Here is an 18819-nt window from a genome sequence, read left to right on the forward strand (position 1 = left end):
ATTGCCAGAGAAGACTGTACACGTTTCCCTCAAGCACGGTTCACTCAAATGAACTTGACAGCTTCCGAGATCACTTAAAAGAAAGAAAACGTGTTGCACAAGGCCTGCCAGATACAAAAGGGGTCATGTCTCAACAGATAAGACTCGATAGATCCCCATCTTAAATATTTCTGTGCAATGATTAGGGAGCTTCGTCACCCATCCCCACACGGGCTTCTGCCCTAATGGTATTATTCTTCCTGCTGGATCCTGGGAATCCTTACTGGGATCTGGCAATTCACTTTAAAATCTTGCTGCTGTTATTAGCTCCCTGGAAAAGAAATTAAAGGACATCTGGGCAACAACTAAGATTAAACAACTCTACTTAAAGAGCATTTCCCCTTGTCCCCAAGTGTGTCCAGGCAAAGTAAACAATGTTAACTGGTTACAGATTGTAGGTGCTGGTTTCATCTCTCAAATGCATCGAATACCAGAGATGGTTGCTCTTGGGCGGACTATTTCCTAAAAGGGGACCATTCGGGATACTTTTCTATTCAAAGGTAACACTCAAGTTACTGAAAATACTCTGAAAATCAGGTGTGAATATGTTCGCTTGACCCAAAGCTGCAGCTCTCAAACATCTGATTAAAAGGAAAAGCAGGCAGGCATTACAACTCCCCAGAAAGCCACAAAAATAAAAGGTTCCATCTTCAAGAAGATGATCTCCAACTACAAAACTATACTGGATTGAAGAAATGCCCAGTGCTGCAGTGAGTGGCAACATACCAGTCAAAAAGCTTTGCCATCTCAACAGGGACAACACGGCAGGTAAGCAATCAAGTCAGGTATAGGAGCTGAACACATCTATTGGTTTTTTCACCCTCTTAGCCATAACCTAGATTTCTGGAACCTGGTTTAAACAGAATAGATCCTTTTACAAGTGCAACTCCTTAAACAGCACTGATCGTTCTTTTTGCCCTTCCAAGAGACGAGAGCAGAACTATAGGCTGATCTTTAATATTAAATATTTAATGTGTTTTTAACACAGCCTTTAGATTTGATTCCAGACTTAATGCACCTGTCAGGAAACTGACAGCCACGGTTTTATTGCAACTATACATTTTTCTGACATCCATCAACAGATTTTCCTAAGATTGTGTACCCCAGAAAATTCCAGGGAAAGTTCGGTTTAACCATTTTTCAGACACACGCTTGGCAACACTTTTTCTACAGTAAAAAAAAAATGAAAAGCTGTTTCTAAACACACTAAAATACAAACCCAGGAAAGGCTACAAACATTTTTTCCCATATTTGTGCACTTCTAAAACAACAATCAAAAGCAAACCCCGGTGACAACTGGGCAAACTTAAGTATGTTTTGATTTATGTGGCCATCTACCTCCAGCATTCAGGGGAGCCCCAAAGGAGGGAAACTGGAACATGAGTCTGATGCTGCGAATCCTACATTTCCATTAAATGGTGAGATTACAGAAATGTATAAATGACAGGACTGGATTTAGAAACTTCTGCACCCACCCACCCCCATACACACACCCAAGTAAGAAAATCCACAATTGTGTGTTTTTACGCTCATCTCTACAGGACTGTACTTGCACCCAGATACATTTAGAATACCCATCACTTAAGAAGGAATAGAAAAGCACTAACAAAATTCAGAACTTTATTTTCCTGTTGCTATGCAACAAAGCAGGGTAAGGGGAGGGAGGGCACGCAATTCAGATTAATACGTTATGAGCACTTCCAAGAGGGACAATGATTTTTAAAACAACCAGCAATCCATCCTTTTTTTTTTTTAAACTAGAAAGAGACTCTTTATCTTTGCATCACAGTTCTTATTCCATCAAGAGTATGACGGCAAGCTCACTTTGAACATTATTAACTAATATTGATTTAAGTGAAGGGGAACTCTTGAAATTTTGACTCATCTGAAATGCAGAACACATACATATTTTACCAAAAGGTTTACTATGCATATTAATCTTTTATGCATTTTATTCCTCCAAGCGTGAAAAGAAACAAGTTGAAGTAATAGAGGTTGCCAGGTGTTGGTGGCACCCATTTCACTGTAATGACAGCCGTGACTTAAGGTTTTTGTCTCGCTCCAGTCTTCATATGAATTGCAAAACCTTCAGGTTGCCACAGCAACTCTATATACTGACAGGTAAGCTTCAGGAAGCATCCTGGTCATCGGTCCCATCTTGTTTGCTTTGCATCGGAACACTCCAAACTCCACGACCAGGGAGCACGGAGGACGGCTCCCCGTATGGAGTCATTCCAGCACACTGTCCGGTCGCAGTGATTAATCATTCCTGCTTCTTGAGCTGACATATCGAGGTAGGGAAACGACACCCTAAATGAGCAGAGCTGATTACCTGGGAAAGCAATTCTTCAAGATAGCACGGCTAACTAATAGCTCCATCTGCTCCACATAAACACATTCCAGAGCCCCAGAAGGAATGTCAGAATACAACGAACAGAGCTGGGTCCTGGATGCCAGGTTCCTGCATGTCATCGCAGATCTTCGATGAGCGCCGCAAGTACTTGAACTTTTCTTCATCTCTGGGATAACTGGTGCTGCTTCACGTTAGGATCACAGGCCACCCAGAAGGGGATATTTCAGCCGGCATTCTCAGTTTGATTTTTTTTTTTTTTTTTAATGCATGTGAAATAAAACTTCACCATGAAGCTACCTGAAGTATACACAAAGGGGTGGGGGGGGCAGTCATAAAAACCCACCTTTTTTTTTTTCCTAAAGATTTTATTTATTTTAGAGAGAGCGCGCAAGTGATAGAGCACGAGTGGCATGGAAGGGCAGAGGAAGAGGGAGAAGCAGACTCCCTGCTAAGGGGCTCCATCCCAGGACCCCAGGATCATGACCTGAGCCGAAGGCAGACCCCTAAACCCACTGAGCCACCCAGGTTCCCCAAAACCCACTTCTCTGAAACACAAACAAGACACTAAAGAGGCTTTTCTATTCCCAAATTATTTAACGGTATGTAGTACAAAAGATCTGCAGCTTGTTTTAAAGTGATTAAATAAAAATAGAACCTTTAAGAATCGTGACAGTGCATCCCCGTGCTGTAAATGAAATGTAAGACTGTGGGTTAGGACTCATCGATAAGCTTCACAGACAGTTAAATACAATTTGGCTACGAGAAGCAGAGCTGTACCAAGCTATTCTAGATGAGGCTATAAATGGCTCTCTGGATTTTTTTTTTTTCCCTTCCGAAATCTAAATAACCAGCTGCTTAATTCACCCTACAGATTGTTTGCTTTTTTATTATTAATAAATCTTTGGTAATAGAAATCAACTTCTAATATCTCAATGTGGGGGCTTTAAGGACAGTGCAAGATTCTTTTTTCCTGACCAAAGTATTGGCATTTTCCAGGAGCTGCATTTAACAGTGTTTCTGTATCAAATGGGAACAGGCTCCAGTTCTTTCCACATTAGCTGTGATTTTAATAACATGCCAAGCAAAACAGGCTAGCGTAATAAGTTTCATTGCACCCACTTCAACAACAGATAAGCACCTCATTTTCATACAGTTTCCACTTGTTGCTAGGTAACCACACCATAACGAGACATCTCTTGGCATTATGCGGAATGCATCCTCTTCACCCAAATTTGATGTGCTCTGGGCATTAAATACTGTTATTTTAACCACACCTATCACTCACACAGTTTAAGCTGTGGTTTAGATCGCAACACAGGTTTGGGAGATGGCTGCTTCTGAGGGGGTTTTGACGTGCAGAGATTCTAAAAGGCAGACTACAATAATCCGTTCCTCTTTTCCCCAAAGCAATCCCACCACCCTGCCCAATGAATAGGATAGCCTGACACTTCACAGAGAAAGTAAGCCCTCTCGAAAGATGTCCACACGATGCCCTCTTAACAGTAGACAATGTCAATTAAAAACTTCCTTACTGCTTTACGCGACCATGAAGGGAACTTTGTAAGCAGGGGTCTGTGTGGACCTGGGCTTCACCTGCGGGCTTCAAACAGAAACCTTTAACTAGGCGCATCTAGGCCAAAGCGGGAACCCCATCTGTCAGCCAAACAAACCAGCTTTCTGCTGGAGAAAGGCGAAGCTCTGCGGGAACAGATGCAGCCCGACCCGAGATACTGAAGGACTCAGGCAACAAGGAGGCAGGAGGGCCACCTGCAGGAAAGGCAACAGACACTGACATTTTAAAAAGAAAATAAATCTTAGTGAGCAGCACAGGCCATCTTCCAAACATGAATTTTCCTTGGAGCTTCGGGAATATTTTATCCTACGTGATTAGTGGATGCTAGAAAAATGTTCTATCACTTCGACTCATCAAGGGGCCTGAATGGTCCCGCTTACATCGGATACAAAATTGAGGGAAGCTACAGGCACTCTGCTTTTCTTCACTTTATTGTGTTCACAGATTGTGTGAGTGTGTGAGTTTTAACAAATCGAACCCTGGGTTGAGCAAGTCTATCGGCACCTTTTTTCCAACAGAATTCGCTCACTTCCGGTCCATCACATTTTGGTGATTCTTGCAATATTTCAAATTTTTCATCGTTACTAGTAGTGGTTATGGTGATCTGAGATCAGTGATTAGGACTTGCTGAAAGCTCAGGTGATGGCTACCATTTCTCAGCTCTGGAGAATTAAGTATGCACATTTCTCAGCCCCTGCTGTTGCACACTTACAAGCCTACATAAAGTATGGGGCAGACATAAATTATGTGCCCTGCAAAACCAAAACAATTCATGTGACTCGCTTTATTGCGGTGGTCTAGGACATCTGCTACCTCTGCAGTGTGCTGATCATCACAATGAGGAGTAGCACCAAGACACAGGTCCCCATTCCGACCTTCACCTGCTTCTGGAACTAGACCCTTTCTTCCTACAGTTTCAACATCCTGCCCAGTTTCAACATGGCTGCCCACTGTCTTCAGCGGTGGAAGGAGGCGGGACTCCAGGCAGCTTCACTCTCTACCATGAGTCTTGACTTACTAAGCAATACTTTCCCTTCTTATTTTTACCCCATGCTCTGAAAAACAGGAGTCCAAAGAGTTTTGCCTCCAGATCCTCCCTCCGCATACCCAGCAAGGACTCATCTGGCAGGAGAATCATCCGTTTACATCGGGGAGGACAAGGTCTTGGCGGGTTCTACTGCACCACGCTTAGTTTCTCCCAGTATATGCCTTCTCTCACCCTCCTTGTTTTCCTTCTGTTCCCCCTGGGTCTCCACAGTTTGCATGGCTTGGTCTATTTTAGTTCTTTTTAAAAATCTGGATAATTTTAGTTGAGATGGCAGGACCAGATCACTTCTGTTCACAGAGACAGACGAAGACGAAACAAGAAGAGAAATCTGATGCATAAGCCAAGAAAACAGGAAAACAAGGCTGTGTCTCCCAAGACCTATATCTCAACAAACTCCACTTAATCTGTTCTAGAACTCAATGAAAGCTGTAGACAGCGAGGGCATATGGGAATCTAGGAGGGTATAAAGATACCATCTTTATTTCTGTTCCATGTAAGAAAATCACTTGTCCATTCTATTCACTTAAAAAAAAAAAAAAGGCACTTAGTGACTGGAAGTTTAAAATGACTGGTGGTCAGGTAAAAGAGACAGCAATTAGAATGTGAAGCTTGCCTACTCGATGGCCTGTCGAAGCCATTTCTCGGTGTATACCCTAAAGGAATGCTAGCAAATGTGTACATGGAGACATAGAAAAATCTCCACCAAAGCATGATTTACAGGAAAAAAAAAATCTGTAAATAGTCCCAATGTCTCTCAAGAGGGGAACAGCCACACCAAGGTCTACGTGGGCTATGGAGTGCAAGCTAGCACATAAATGACACATGGCAAAGCTGTGTATAACACAACAGGTTTCTAGAACACTGCTCGTCCAAGAAAGCAAGCTGCAAAATGATGCATACAGTAAGGTACTACACCTGCTAACCCACTGCATTTCTATCGATTCTGTGTTTGCACTGACGACTAGATACGTAGGTAGATTAAAGAGTACACCAGAAGACAGAAGTTAGCGAAGATGGATGGGAGCCATTGGTGATGATTTCAGCCTCACCTAAAACATTTTTTTAGAGGGACATGCATTTGTGTATTACGTGACTAATTCAACATTAAATGAAACAGTATATTACAACAAACTAGAAGGTAATGAAAGGGAAGAATGTCAAGAACTAAAGGAAATAGGTCTGAGTTGTCTAAGTTCTATCAACGGACGAGTAGATGTACTCGATCTGCTTCCTCAGAAGCAGTTAATTTTAAAATGCAAGTCAAGGGTACAAATACTTAGAGGAAAAAACAGTTCTCAGTGAATGGTGACTTTACATAAATTTAAGAAGCCTGGATATTTAAAATCAGCTTCAGATAAATATCTAGATATTTATGGGTTCCTTTTGAAAGAGCCAACTTTACCAATGTAACAGAACTACCCTACTGCCACATGGCAATACCTCCATTAAATGGAAGAAATAATTCTTATAACGCCTTCAGGATAATTGGCCATAGGAGAAAATATATAAATGGGACTCATTTACGTAACAGTGAATCCATTAAAAATGGCAAGAGTCCTTGCATCTGGTGAATTTTTTTTTAATAGTTTGGAATTGTGCCTAGAAGTCATCAGATTTGTTGCTAGTGAACCCCCATCTGTCATAGCTTGAATCTGAACTATATATAGCTCTTATTCCCCAGATCAATATGTTGTGTGTTCATGTAATCTAGTATCCAGTCTAGAAGCTTTGCAATTGTCTATAAGCTCCTAAATTCTTATTTTCACTATTTCTTTCTTCGTTATAATTCTTAATATACAACTGACAGAAGGTAGAGACATCATTGTAAAGACTCCACTCACCAGAGCTTAGCTATGGAGAAGAAAAACAAACAGCTCACATTCTGTGTGAGAGCTCGACTGGAAACCCAGAAAGGGTAAGATTATAAACCACTATCCTACATTACAATTAAGAGGTTATCGCCTCAAAGGATTTCACAGGAACAGGTCTTGGACAAGATAGTTGGAGCGACAGCCCATTGGTGAGGCCGGTATCCAGCAAACCCTACTACCCCAAGTGTCTGAGAACCCACAGGGGAACATCTAAGTCACTGAAATGTCACAGGCCCACTTAAGTCTCACTTAACGATGACACATAACTATTAAATGGAGGACAATGGACCACCACCATTTACTCTACTAGCATACTTTTCATACATTTCTAATCTTAATTTTCTTGTTTTCCAGCCCATAACAGAATCAAAACAGATTTTTATAAAAAAGGAAAAAAATGGTGAGAGCACAAGGAGACAGGAAAAACTATTTTTAAAAAATTGAGAACTCAGAAAGCATGGCAATCTCTTCCGAGTACAGAATAGACCAAACCACCAACACATAAATTAATGGTCTCTAAGCAAAATATATTAGTATTCTAAAAGATCCCAAGTCATTTATTTACATAAAACGGAAATTCAACATACTAGGTTTTTAAAAACTTTTTTAAAAAAGATTTTATTTATTTATTTATTTGACAGAGAGAGATCACAAGTAGGCTGAGCAGCTGACAGAGAGAGGGAAGCAGGCTCCCTGCTGAGCAGAGAGCCTGATGTGGGGCTTGATCCCAGGACCCAAAGGCTTAACCCACTGAGCCACCCAGGCGCCCCAATATACTAGGTTTTTAAAAGGCAGAGACTCATATATTATGTTTTGGAACAATTTTCATCAAACAGAATGCACTAAGTTTGCTCAGCTCTACTGACTGACAGTGCCATGAGATTATGAAAAGGAAAAAAAAAATGACTGGAGAAGGGGGCACCTGGGTGGCTCAGTTGGTTGAGTGTCTTCCTTTGGCTCAGGTCATGATCCCAGGGTGCTGGGATCAAGCCCCATGTCGGGCTCCCTGCTCAGCAGGGAGTCTGCTTCTCCCTCTCCCTCTGCTACCCCACCTCCATCAGACTCATATTGTCTTTCAATAAAAACTTTAAAAAAAAAGAAGTGATTTTTGATGGTACTAAAGTATCCAAAACAAGGACGTCCGTGAGGGCAAGGATTTGGTATGGCTTATTACCTACTCAAGGATTTGGTATGGCTTGTTACCTACTCCCCAGTGCCCACCAGTGCCTGGAACTCTGTATTTCCTGAGGGGATGAATGTAAGAACGAGGTGAGGGAGAGGTTGGAGAAATTTATGAATCAGCAGGTTGGGGGGAGAAAAAAAGGACTCATAATTTCTCCAAACTCTTACATGCCTTTAGTTTGAAATGAAGTTCAAACAAAAAACAAAACCCACTCATACCTTTCAGGGTCACCTTTATAACTTAAAAGGAACACTGTTAGTGAAATGTCATTACAAAGAAGGTAAGATAAAAAAAATTTAGAAAGAGAAGAAATAAGCTGCATGTTCATAGGCCTCCAGGCTCCCACATCGTCTCTCTCCACCTCCTTCTTCCCCTCCCGCTGATGGGTGGGACACACGGCGCATGTGCATGGATCCTATAGCGATCTCCTAAATTGGGTGTTTAGACACCCTGACAGTCTCTGTTTACACAAGATTCACCTCAAAACTTCATTTACTTTGAAAGGCCTTCTTCCTATAACGTCTCAAAAATAAATTCCATCAACATTAAATCACATCTTCTTGAATTATAAACCTATCCGGCCAAGGGAATTAGCTTTAAGCTGTCAACATCAAAGCAAGGGAGTCCAGCCTTCCCCTGAGAACCGCCTCCCTGATTTATAGTGCTGTCCCTTGCTTTCAGAGTCATGCTAAGTAGAAAACAAAGGGGTTATCAAATTTCAGTAATTAATATGAGTAAACATGAGTTGAGCTAACAAAAGCAATTACTTGGAATTTTAGTACTATTATCTCAACATTTCATGTTTTGCCTATTTCAATGGAAAGTGGAGATTAAAACGAATGCCTCAGGACCAGGGATTTGGTCATTTCATTCAAAAGTTACCATCCACCTGGGTAGCGCCGCTGACAGCTAATTTAATACTCTTTTCTAGATAAAATAAATTACTCTGACTTCACTTTACAAAGAATAAAAGACTCCCTACTATTTTAACTCATTTTTGATACAAGAAAAATCATTTGAATTTTCTGAATTAAAACTGGTAGGGAAGGCGGGAGGTAGCAAATGTTTGTTTCTGACGGTATCGTTAAAATTTGCTGACGTGGCTGGAAACGGTTCACTCTAATATTATCTTTCAGCTTGGGTCTACCTCTTTGCACTTCCTTTAGAAGTCATAACTGAGTGTTTCCGCCACCTTCATTATATGGAAAGGAAAAGGAGGAGTAAGAACTGCAATTTCCTTTCTCGAAGATACAGGAAAGTACCCGAAAACTGGGAAAATGGATTGACAACTACTATTTGGAACACACAAGTTTAATCCTTAAGTAAAATAAGGATTTCTTTTTTTTTTTTTTTTTTTAAGATTTCTTTATTTTAGAGAGCACACAAGCATGCAAGAGTAGGGGGAGGCATAGAGAGAGAGAACCCCCAAGCAGACTCCCGGCTGAGTGAGAGGCCCAACAGGGGGCTCCATCCCATAACCCACAAGCCAAAACCAAGAACTGGATGCCCAACCAACTGAGCCACCAACGCACCCCCATACTATGTAATCACTACACGGCCTCTGACTTTATTATCTTTGGCCAATCTTCTGCTCTCACAGACTGGATCAAATCCAACATCAAGCCCACAGACATGACCTCCTGAATACTCCTCAACCCCATCCACTTTCCTCCTTGCCCCTTCGTGCTCCCTTAATACAAGCCGCCACAGCCTCTTGTCCAGACAGCAGTCTCCTACAGTATATGTACCCATATGCAACCAACCACTCATACCCTTCTGCATTGTAAGCACAGTGATCTTTTCTGGAAAATTAGGATGTTATCCCCCACAACCTGTTTAAAAGCCCTCAAAGACTTCCCACACCTCTTTGTGGAAAGCCCCAATCCTTCACACAGCCTGCAGAGCCCCAAACCGTCCAGTGGCTACCCACCTCTCCACTCTGCCCCAGGTCAGACCCCAGCCATAATGGCCTTCTTTCACTTCCTTCAGTGCACCTGCTTCCCTCTGGAAAGCTCTTCTTATCCTCTGTAGCCTGGTTAACTTAACACTGACCCTTCAGATCAAAGTTCAATCATCATTTCCTTGGTGAGGCCCTCCCAGGCCATCCAGAGGAGAACGGATTCTCTTAGTGTAGGATTTCACTGCACCATATGCTTCTCCTCCATGATACTCATACCACATTATAACTGTACATTTGTGTGGTTCCTTGGTTAATAAATAATTATATGAAATATATTTAATAATTGCTCCTTGCCTACAAGGAGCATGAGAGCAGAGGCCAAGTCTGAGTTTGCTCCCCTTCCCTTCCCACACCAGCACCTGGCACATACTAATTAAATTTTTAAAGAACCTTGAATTAATGGAGACATGCATTATAATTATCCATTTGGGATCTGCCTTCCTTAGTGGACTATGAGGTCATAGATGCTGCCTTTTTCCCTCTTGGCATCCTCAGCAACTAGCCTAGAGCCTGGCCCGTGGTAGGCTGTTGATCAATAATTGTTTAATGAGTGTCTGAGAATAGCAAACAGAGGTTTTTAAAATATAAAAAACAGTAGCTCTGCCCACCACTTGGACTGATCAAGAATTCCAGTATTGGTACTGCTCAGAAGAATCAATTCCCCAAACTTCCTGCAATTTGTTAGAGAAGAAGGGATTTTGTTGCAGTGGGTAAGGCCTTGATAAGCTAAGGCCTACCTATTTGGAATGGCTCCCTTTAGACACGTGCAATGTGGCCGGCTCCCCCATCACCAATGAAAATCTGCCCACATGATTCTGATTTCAACAGGAGTCTATCTGCTCGGAAGGAGAAAGAAACTTACAGCTCTGCCCTTCTGAGAGCCTGATTTCCAATCTTGGAGTCACAGCGCAGTTCCTCAACTGGTCAAGGCCCAGCTACCTGGTCAAAACCAGGTGAACAGAAAAGAATAAATACGTAACATTGCACATCATGGTTACCAACCTCCAACGTGTCAAGTTCAAGGTCCCTTTAAAGGGTTTTCTAAGTCCAACGGGGGTCTCCAAGTAACGCAGCCATCCATCTGCCCGGGTGCTTGGGGAAGACAGAAACACAGACCCCAAACTGTGACACCACCACGAGACTTATCTGTTGACTGCTGTACAGAGACTTTTCTTCTTTAGCAAAGCCATGGAGATAATATTTCAACAATAACCACACATTTCTCCCTGTGGTATAGACACATACAAAATGCATTAGGAAAAATGCCAATAACTGAAATGCTTTTCTCAGTAGCTCTATTCAAGTGAGTGTCTCACAGGTGCCACCGAAGTGCACAGCTTTCTGAATCTGGTTCCAAAGGGAGCTCAAAGTCAATAAGCCTCCTTAGCTATCATCCAGCACGACTAAATCACTCCAAGGGCAAACCTTTCTGAGTTATGTGACCATTTCTTTCGCGGAGTTTTACCGAAAACGGCATGCCATAAACCAATTTAATTCAAGGTAACCCAAGCTGCTGGATGAAAAGGAGCCCAAGAAATGAACAGAAGGAAGGAAACGCAAACGTTTCAAGTTACAGCATCTTCAATCACGCAGAGAAACGAGCACAAATTAACAAACCAAGAAGGTTTCCCAGGACCTCTAAGGTATCATTCCAAATATAATCCCCAATTCCCATTATTAGAAAAGACCTGTCATTATGTTGGGGTTTTGCCTTTGAAAGGGGGCTAGCCAAGGAAATTCTTAGCCGGCGAGAGTAACACTATGCAAACATGTCGGTCGGTTCAATGATGTTCAGAGGACATTCTAAGATGCCTTTTATGTTGTTCTCTTGCGAGCCGTGGACAGGAGGACAAGGGAATTCTCCACTCAGAAAATACTCAATTATTTTAATAGGATTACATTTTAGATTGACAATGTTTAAAATAGCCCCCTGAATTTATTAGGCTGCCAGCACTTCAAATAAGTAATTTTAATGCTAGGATCTTTTAAGTTTAAGTAAATGACTGGCAGCGAGTCAAAAAATTTCCTCCGGCTTTCTAAAACACAACACTCCAGCTATCAAATGGAAGTTCATGAACTCAGTAGTAAGGACCTTCACACTGGGTTCTCTAGCCCTATGATTTGCCACATTTTTAAATACATGAGTTTCTCTGAACTTTTATTTTTTATGACTCTTCTCTGGTTTCCAAAAATCATATTCTGGCTTGACAAGATATCGGTTGATTGCAAGGTTCAGTGAACCTCTGACAAAAGTATCCTATTCTTTAGTCTCTAATGCCTTATTATGACTTCCCTCCTCACCCTGCCCGTTCCCTTTGCTACAGACAAATCATTTACTGTGTGGAGGATCTCCCACTGGCAAGGGACCCAGTGGAGCACTCTAAATCAGCCAAATGATTTGCATTTCCCTACTACGCCCAGCAAAGCTCTGTGAAAGGGAGAGAGTCGTTCTCCCCTCACAGAAATCCGAGGCAGGGGAAGTGAGATCGGTCCATGGCGCACAGCATGGACTCCGTCACCAGTGTCCCTTCCCGGTAAGTGCTGCTTTTCCCCCATCTTCCCACTTCAAGCCACCAAATCCCCACCCGAGTCCCAGCACAAACAGATTGAACTACACTCTTTACAAAGAGATTTTTCCAAAAAGTTGAGCTCTGATTAGGTTAGGAGTTCTGAGGATTATTATGAACGTTTCACGTTTTTATAGTCGCTACCAAATTCCATTCTAATATGGTCAAGCTTCCAATGAACTTATAACATGGATTGGGGGAGCAGATGTATATACAGTCAAGGGTCTGGAGCTGTGCCTGACACATTAGGGCCCAGGCGCCAAATCGAGCCAAAGCTAAGAATTGTTTTCCAATCACAATTCCGGACTTCAAGCTCTATGACAAAGCTGTCATCATCAAGACAGCATGGTACTGGCACAAAAACACATAGATTGATGGAACAGAATAGAGAGCCCAGAAATAGACCCTCAACTCTACAGTCAACTAATCTTCGACAAAGCAGGAAAGAATGTCCAATGGAAAAAAGACAGCCTCTTCAATAAATGGTGCTCGGAAAATTGGACAGCCACATGCAGAAAAATGAAATTGGACCATTTCCTTACACCATACACAAAAATAGACTCAAAATGGATGAAGGACCTCAATGTGCGAAAGGAATCCATCAGAATCCTTGAGGAGAACACAGGCAGCAACCTCTTCGACCTCAGCCGCAGCAACATCTTCCTAGGAACAACGCCAAAGGCAAGGGAAGCAAGGGCAAAAATGAACTATTGGGATTTCACCAAGATGAAAAGCTTTTGCACAGCAAAGGAAACAGTTAACAAAATCAAAAGACAACTGACAGAATGGGAGAAGATATTTGCAAACGACATATCAGATAAAGGACTAGTGTCCAGAATCTATAAAGAACTTAGCAAACTCAACACCCAAAGAACAAATAATCCAATCAAGAAATGGGCAGAGGACATGAACAGACATTTCTGCAAAGAAGACATCCAGATGGCCAACAGACACATGAAAAAGTGCTCCATATCACTCGGCATCAGGGAAATACAAATCAAAACCACAATGAGATATCACCTCACACCAGTCACAATGGCTAAAATAAACAATTCAGGAAATGACAGATGCTGGTGAGGATGCGGAGAAAGGGGAACCCTCCTACACTGTTGGTGGGAATGCAAGCTGGTGCAGCCACTCTGGAAAACAGCATGGAGGTTCCTCAAAATGTTGAAAATAGAACTGCCCTATGACCCAGCAATTGCACTACTGGGTATTTACCCTAAAGATACAAACGTAGTGATCCAAAGGGGCACGTGCACCCGAATGTTTATAGCAGCAATGTCCACAATAGCCAAACTATGGAAAGAACCTAGATGTCCAACAACAGATGAATGGATCAAGAAGATGTGGTATATATATACAATGGAATACTATGCAGCCATCAAAAGAAATGAAATCTTGCCATTAGCGACGACGTGGATGGAACTAGAGCGTATCATGCTTAGCGAAATAAGTCAAGCGGAGAAAGACAACTATCATATGATCTCCCTGATATGAGGAAGTGGTGATGCAACATGGGGGCTTAAGTGGGTAGAAGAAGAATCAATGAAACAAGATGGAATTGGGAGGGAGACAAACCATAAGTGACTCTTAATCTCACAAAACAAACTGAGGGTTGCTGGGGGGAGGGGGTTTGGGAGAAGGGGGTGGGATTATGGACATTGGGGAGGGTATGTGCTTTGGTGAGTGCTGTGAAGTGTGTAAACCTGGTGATTCACAGACCTGTACCCCTGGGGATAAAAATATATGTTTATAAAAAATAAAAAAAAAAATAAAAAAAAAAGAATTGTTTTCCATGTCTAAATGGTTGATAGTCAAAGAGTACTATTTCATGACATATGAAAAATGTATGAAATTCAGATTTTCAGTTTCCACAGTCAAGGTTTCCTGGAACACAGCCACACTCTCCATCTTGTGAATTTCCCATAGCTATTTGGACATTACAACAGTAGAATGGAGTTGTCATGGCAGAAATCACACACACCTTAGGCCTATGGGCCATACCATCCGACAGAAGAAGCCTGGAAAAGGTTTCCTACTCTGCCAAAGGCTCAGCATATGATGATGAACATTTATGAACCCCAAGAAGCCCTCTGCAACCCACGCAGGGTACTACTGGCAGATCGCCACAAAGATGCTCCAAGTCAGGGCTTAGACTAACCTGTACCTGGGTCATGGGGGCTCTGAACTTGACAAAGGTAATCCTCTGCTGTTCATCTTACTCTGTGACCCACCCCACCAAGTTAGAAAAAAGGTTATAGGTACCTACACACTCCTATAGAAATGCTCACTTTGTGTCCATGTGTCATAGGATGCAAAGACGGCAACACACTCCTACATTTCCCCCCTCCTCGATTCTGAAATCTTTTAAAGCTCTTAATTTGGGTAGATTTTGTGGTAGCTTTTTCCAAAAGTGTTCCTGGAAGCATAATTCACCTTCTTAAGCTTTGCTCTCAGGTAATAATTGTACTTTTCATCCTCAACCCCCAACCACTTGTTCAGTTTTGTCTTGGGGTACAGACCCCCCCGACCCTGGCCTTCGCATCTTAATTCTCTGGCTCTATGACTTGTGTTCCTTTGTTAAGCACTTGGGACTCTTTGGGACTGAGGTAGTGACAATGACAATGTATGTAACTGGTTAGCTCCGTCCAAAGCATCCAAGTCTTGAACTTAATTCTCAGGGGACCATTTAGCTTCTCAGTCTCAGGATTTGGTAGTTTATACCCTTAGTTATCAGAAAAGCCAGCCAAGGAGAGGTGGGGAAAGGAAGAGGCATCCATCCACCTCTGCAACCAAGTGGGAGGAAAGCCAGTGCCTCTGCAGGAGGACTTGCTTGTTAAGGTTCTGGAATGGAGGGACTAATTCCCTAATCACACAATCCCCTTCCTCTCATAAGGCAGAGCACAGAATGCAGAGGCAACATAATGCATTTTGGCTAGGGAGACGGGGGGCGGGGAGTAGGGAAGAGCTCCTTCAGTGGCCAATAAATTAAAGAGCTATTACAGAAAGTACCTGAGTCTGATTTGACCTTTGTTCTCTTCACTTTACTATCAGCTTCAATGCTCTGAATAGCCCTGGCATTGAAGATATGAAAGAACAATGGAATCCAAGTCCTTCCTCTTACAAGGGAGAAAAATGTCTGTTGGAAAAATCTACTGAGCAGCGGAATTGTAGGCACTGGTACACAACAAAATCCGCAGAGTGAGAAGTTCTAAGAGAACATACAGCTTGGATGGAATGTGTCTTCCCAGGTAGCTATTTCTACTCCACAAGATAGCATAAATGGTAAGAAACTCAAGCCCTGCCCCAGAGATGGAATGGAAATCTCTAGCACATTACTGAACACATAATTCTGAGCTGGTTCAATTGTTTCATGACTTGAGAAGGAAAAGTCTTTTCCTTTGTTCTTCTCCTGTTTCAGGGGACCTGGGGGAAGAAAGCTAGGCCCAGAGAGGCAAACATGAGGACGGAGCCAGATTCTCTCTGGACTTAAGAAGCTAACACCATTCTAAATTACATCATCAAACCGCATCTGCCAAAATCTGCCAGTTTTTGTCTTCTGACTTATTCTGAATATTTCTACAAAAACAAATCTTGGCTGTGGAATGCTTTCCTAATCCAATCCAAAGCTCGTGGTTAACCAGCTGTTCGGCAGAAGAGAGAAGCAGAAGACATGGGAATACACTGATATTACAATAGGCAAGCCCATAGCCCCCAAATCCCCCTTCATCAGAAAATGTTTAACTCCCAAATCTTCACCAGACCAAAATGAAAACTTTGAAGTTGGAACACAGAGGAGCCTAAAAAATAAATAAAACCCATCTCGCCAGCTTGTTTTCCTGCAAAAATATTTTCCTACCACAAATTTCATCTCTTACCATAATAAAGACAATAACTGTAACCACAAGTTATGTGTAGATATCACACTCAACTCATCGTCGGGGCAGAGGAAAGGCGAGCGTTTGAGGAAATTTTTCTACTCTCCATCAAAAGAAATGTGTAACAGAAAGGAAAACAAAACCAGGAGGCTCTCCACGAAATACACAGCTCCAAGGCTCCACGTGAAAGGAAATGGGGCTGCCGAAGACTCGGGGATGCCTGGCTGCTGAGCAAATGTATTTTAGCATATTAGTTGTCACAGCGAGTCAGACGGATTGCAGAGCACAGTTCTGTTTTGACATCTGGCCCATAACAAAATTACTATTGATCTGTTGTGAGCTTCCAGCAAAACACTATAACCTAGTCTCAGAACAAAGAATCATCCACTAAGTAACAGGCAATAATCATCCTTTATTTGTGCCTTTGGTCCAAAATCACCTCTTTGCTGGTGTTCTGCTTGGTTCTTTTCGGGATGAGCTTCCTATTCCTGAAGAGAAGGGTCCAGACTTTTTTTTTTTTTAAGTGAATTTTACCAGTACAGGACTAATTCTGTCTTTCAGGAGGCTGGTAGGATGCTGACATCTACCTTGAGTACACACTTTGGTTTGCTGCAGATTCTAGAAACTGACAGGACAAGCATTATTTTCCAACATCTGTTCTACAGCAAGTAGAAAAAAGACGGTGAAACAAATCAGACAGTCAGAACCCTTCGTGGAGGTTTGAGAGGGGTGAAAGAAAAGAGAACAACAACAACAACAAAAAACCCAAAACCAAACCATCAGCCTTATGTCTAATATACTTTCACAGCTCTAAAAAAAATTATATAGAGAAGTACTACTCACAAATGACACCACTTGCATGAAAATGATCATTTAGGAGTGTTAGTGGGCTGTATTTTTCAATGATGCTAATAAACTATTAGAGAATGTTAACGTAAAGCAGCTTGTTCCCAAGAACCAAGCTCCTCTTCTAGTACAGTTCAGCGGGATTTTTGCTGTCCAGACTAGTAGACACCCTCATCATTTCGAGCCTGGGCCATAGGCGCCCCCCAAATACATGCCTGCCTTCTTTTTAGAACAAAGCTATATTAACCAAGAAGCGATCTGATGGCTTCTTTTGCCTGCATCAGTCAAAAGGAGACAAACAGTATAGATCAAGTGCATCTGTGCTCTCGAATGCGCCATTGATTTGTTGCATGTGTGGTTAAATTCTGTCAAGCAGTATTAAAAGTGAAGCGTTATCATCAGAGCCCCCACTCCGAGAAGCCTGCAGTGAGTCAGTGGGTCTCCTACCTGCCATGCAAAGCAGCTATAATCAATAGAAAAGACTTTTCAAACCTATAATCAATGAGCCCCGAGCTCTACTTCCAGCAAGGGGCTCGGTAAAAATGACTTCATAATGAAAGGCTAACCAGGTGTTTGTTACCACTAAAGACAGAACTGGCCAAGAGGTAAAGGAATGAGGTGGAGTGGGGATAAAATGGAGGGGGGGGGGGCACCAGGGAGGCGCATAAAGAAGAAGACCACGTTCCCAAATTTTATAGCTACCCATCTGGGATGTTTTAGGGATGGCCCTGGATGCAGGAACGAGGTGGAAACTGCTCGTTACTGCCCACCTCTGCCTTCTCCATCCTCCCCTCGTTGGCCTGCGGATCGCTGATTTGGAAAGATTAATACGCTAAAGCACGCACATCTCTATTCATGGTCTCAGAGGATGTAGTCGGATGACAGACTGCAGCTGAAAAGGACCGATGCTTTAACGAAAGTTTTGCAGAATGTCCACATGCTGACCTCAGCAATATTAAAGGCACACAATTATTATGCAAAGTCATGAGTGTACACTCATTCCAGAGTTATCTATGGGAAATTGTCAGATCAACTTTAGTGACAAAGCACAGCCAAGTGGTGTTTTGAGAGGGGGAATCCATAACACTCCAGGAGCACAGAAGGTCTTTTAATAATATCTGCACTGAGAACATGAACAATTGCTCATTTTTTCTGGTTTATTTTTTCCCATCAAAGCACAGGAGTAGGGTTCTGAATTTCTAAAGCAAATCAGACTTTTAATAAATTCTGTTATGCCTTTTATAGGTTAGTAATTTAAAAAAAAAAATCTGTTCCCTATATTAACAGCTCCACAAATTCAGCTGCACAAATGGCAAAAACTAGAAAACGCAGTGAACATTTATACTGAATTTGCCGATGCAGGTCCCCTTTTAAATCCTCTACCCCTTTGTATTCAGAAATCACTGAAATGCCCCAGAAATTCACCTATTTTACTGTCCAAACTCTATTTTTAAGATTTCCATCCATACTTGGTCTTGGCAAAATAAATATGGCATGA

General features: G+C 42.2%; 1 protein-coding gene across 8 annotated transcripts in view; it reads right to left on the reverse strand.

Moving 5' to 3' along the window:
- Positions 1 to 18819, reverse strand: part of CADM1 (cell adhesion molecule 1) — a 326555-nt gene that overhangs the window by 245772 nt on the left and 61964 nt on the right. The gene's annotated exons all lie outside the window — the stretch shown is intronic.

Source organism: Mustela erminea, chromosome 9 (assembly GCF_009829155.1).
Source record: "Mustela erminea isolate mMusErm1 chromosome 9, mMusErm1.Pri, whole genome shotgun sequence".
In the NCBI taxonomy this organism is placed as follows: Eukaryota; Metazoa; Chordata; class Mammalia; order Carnivora; family Mustelidae; genus Mustela; species Mustela erminea.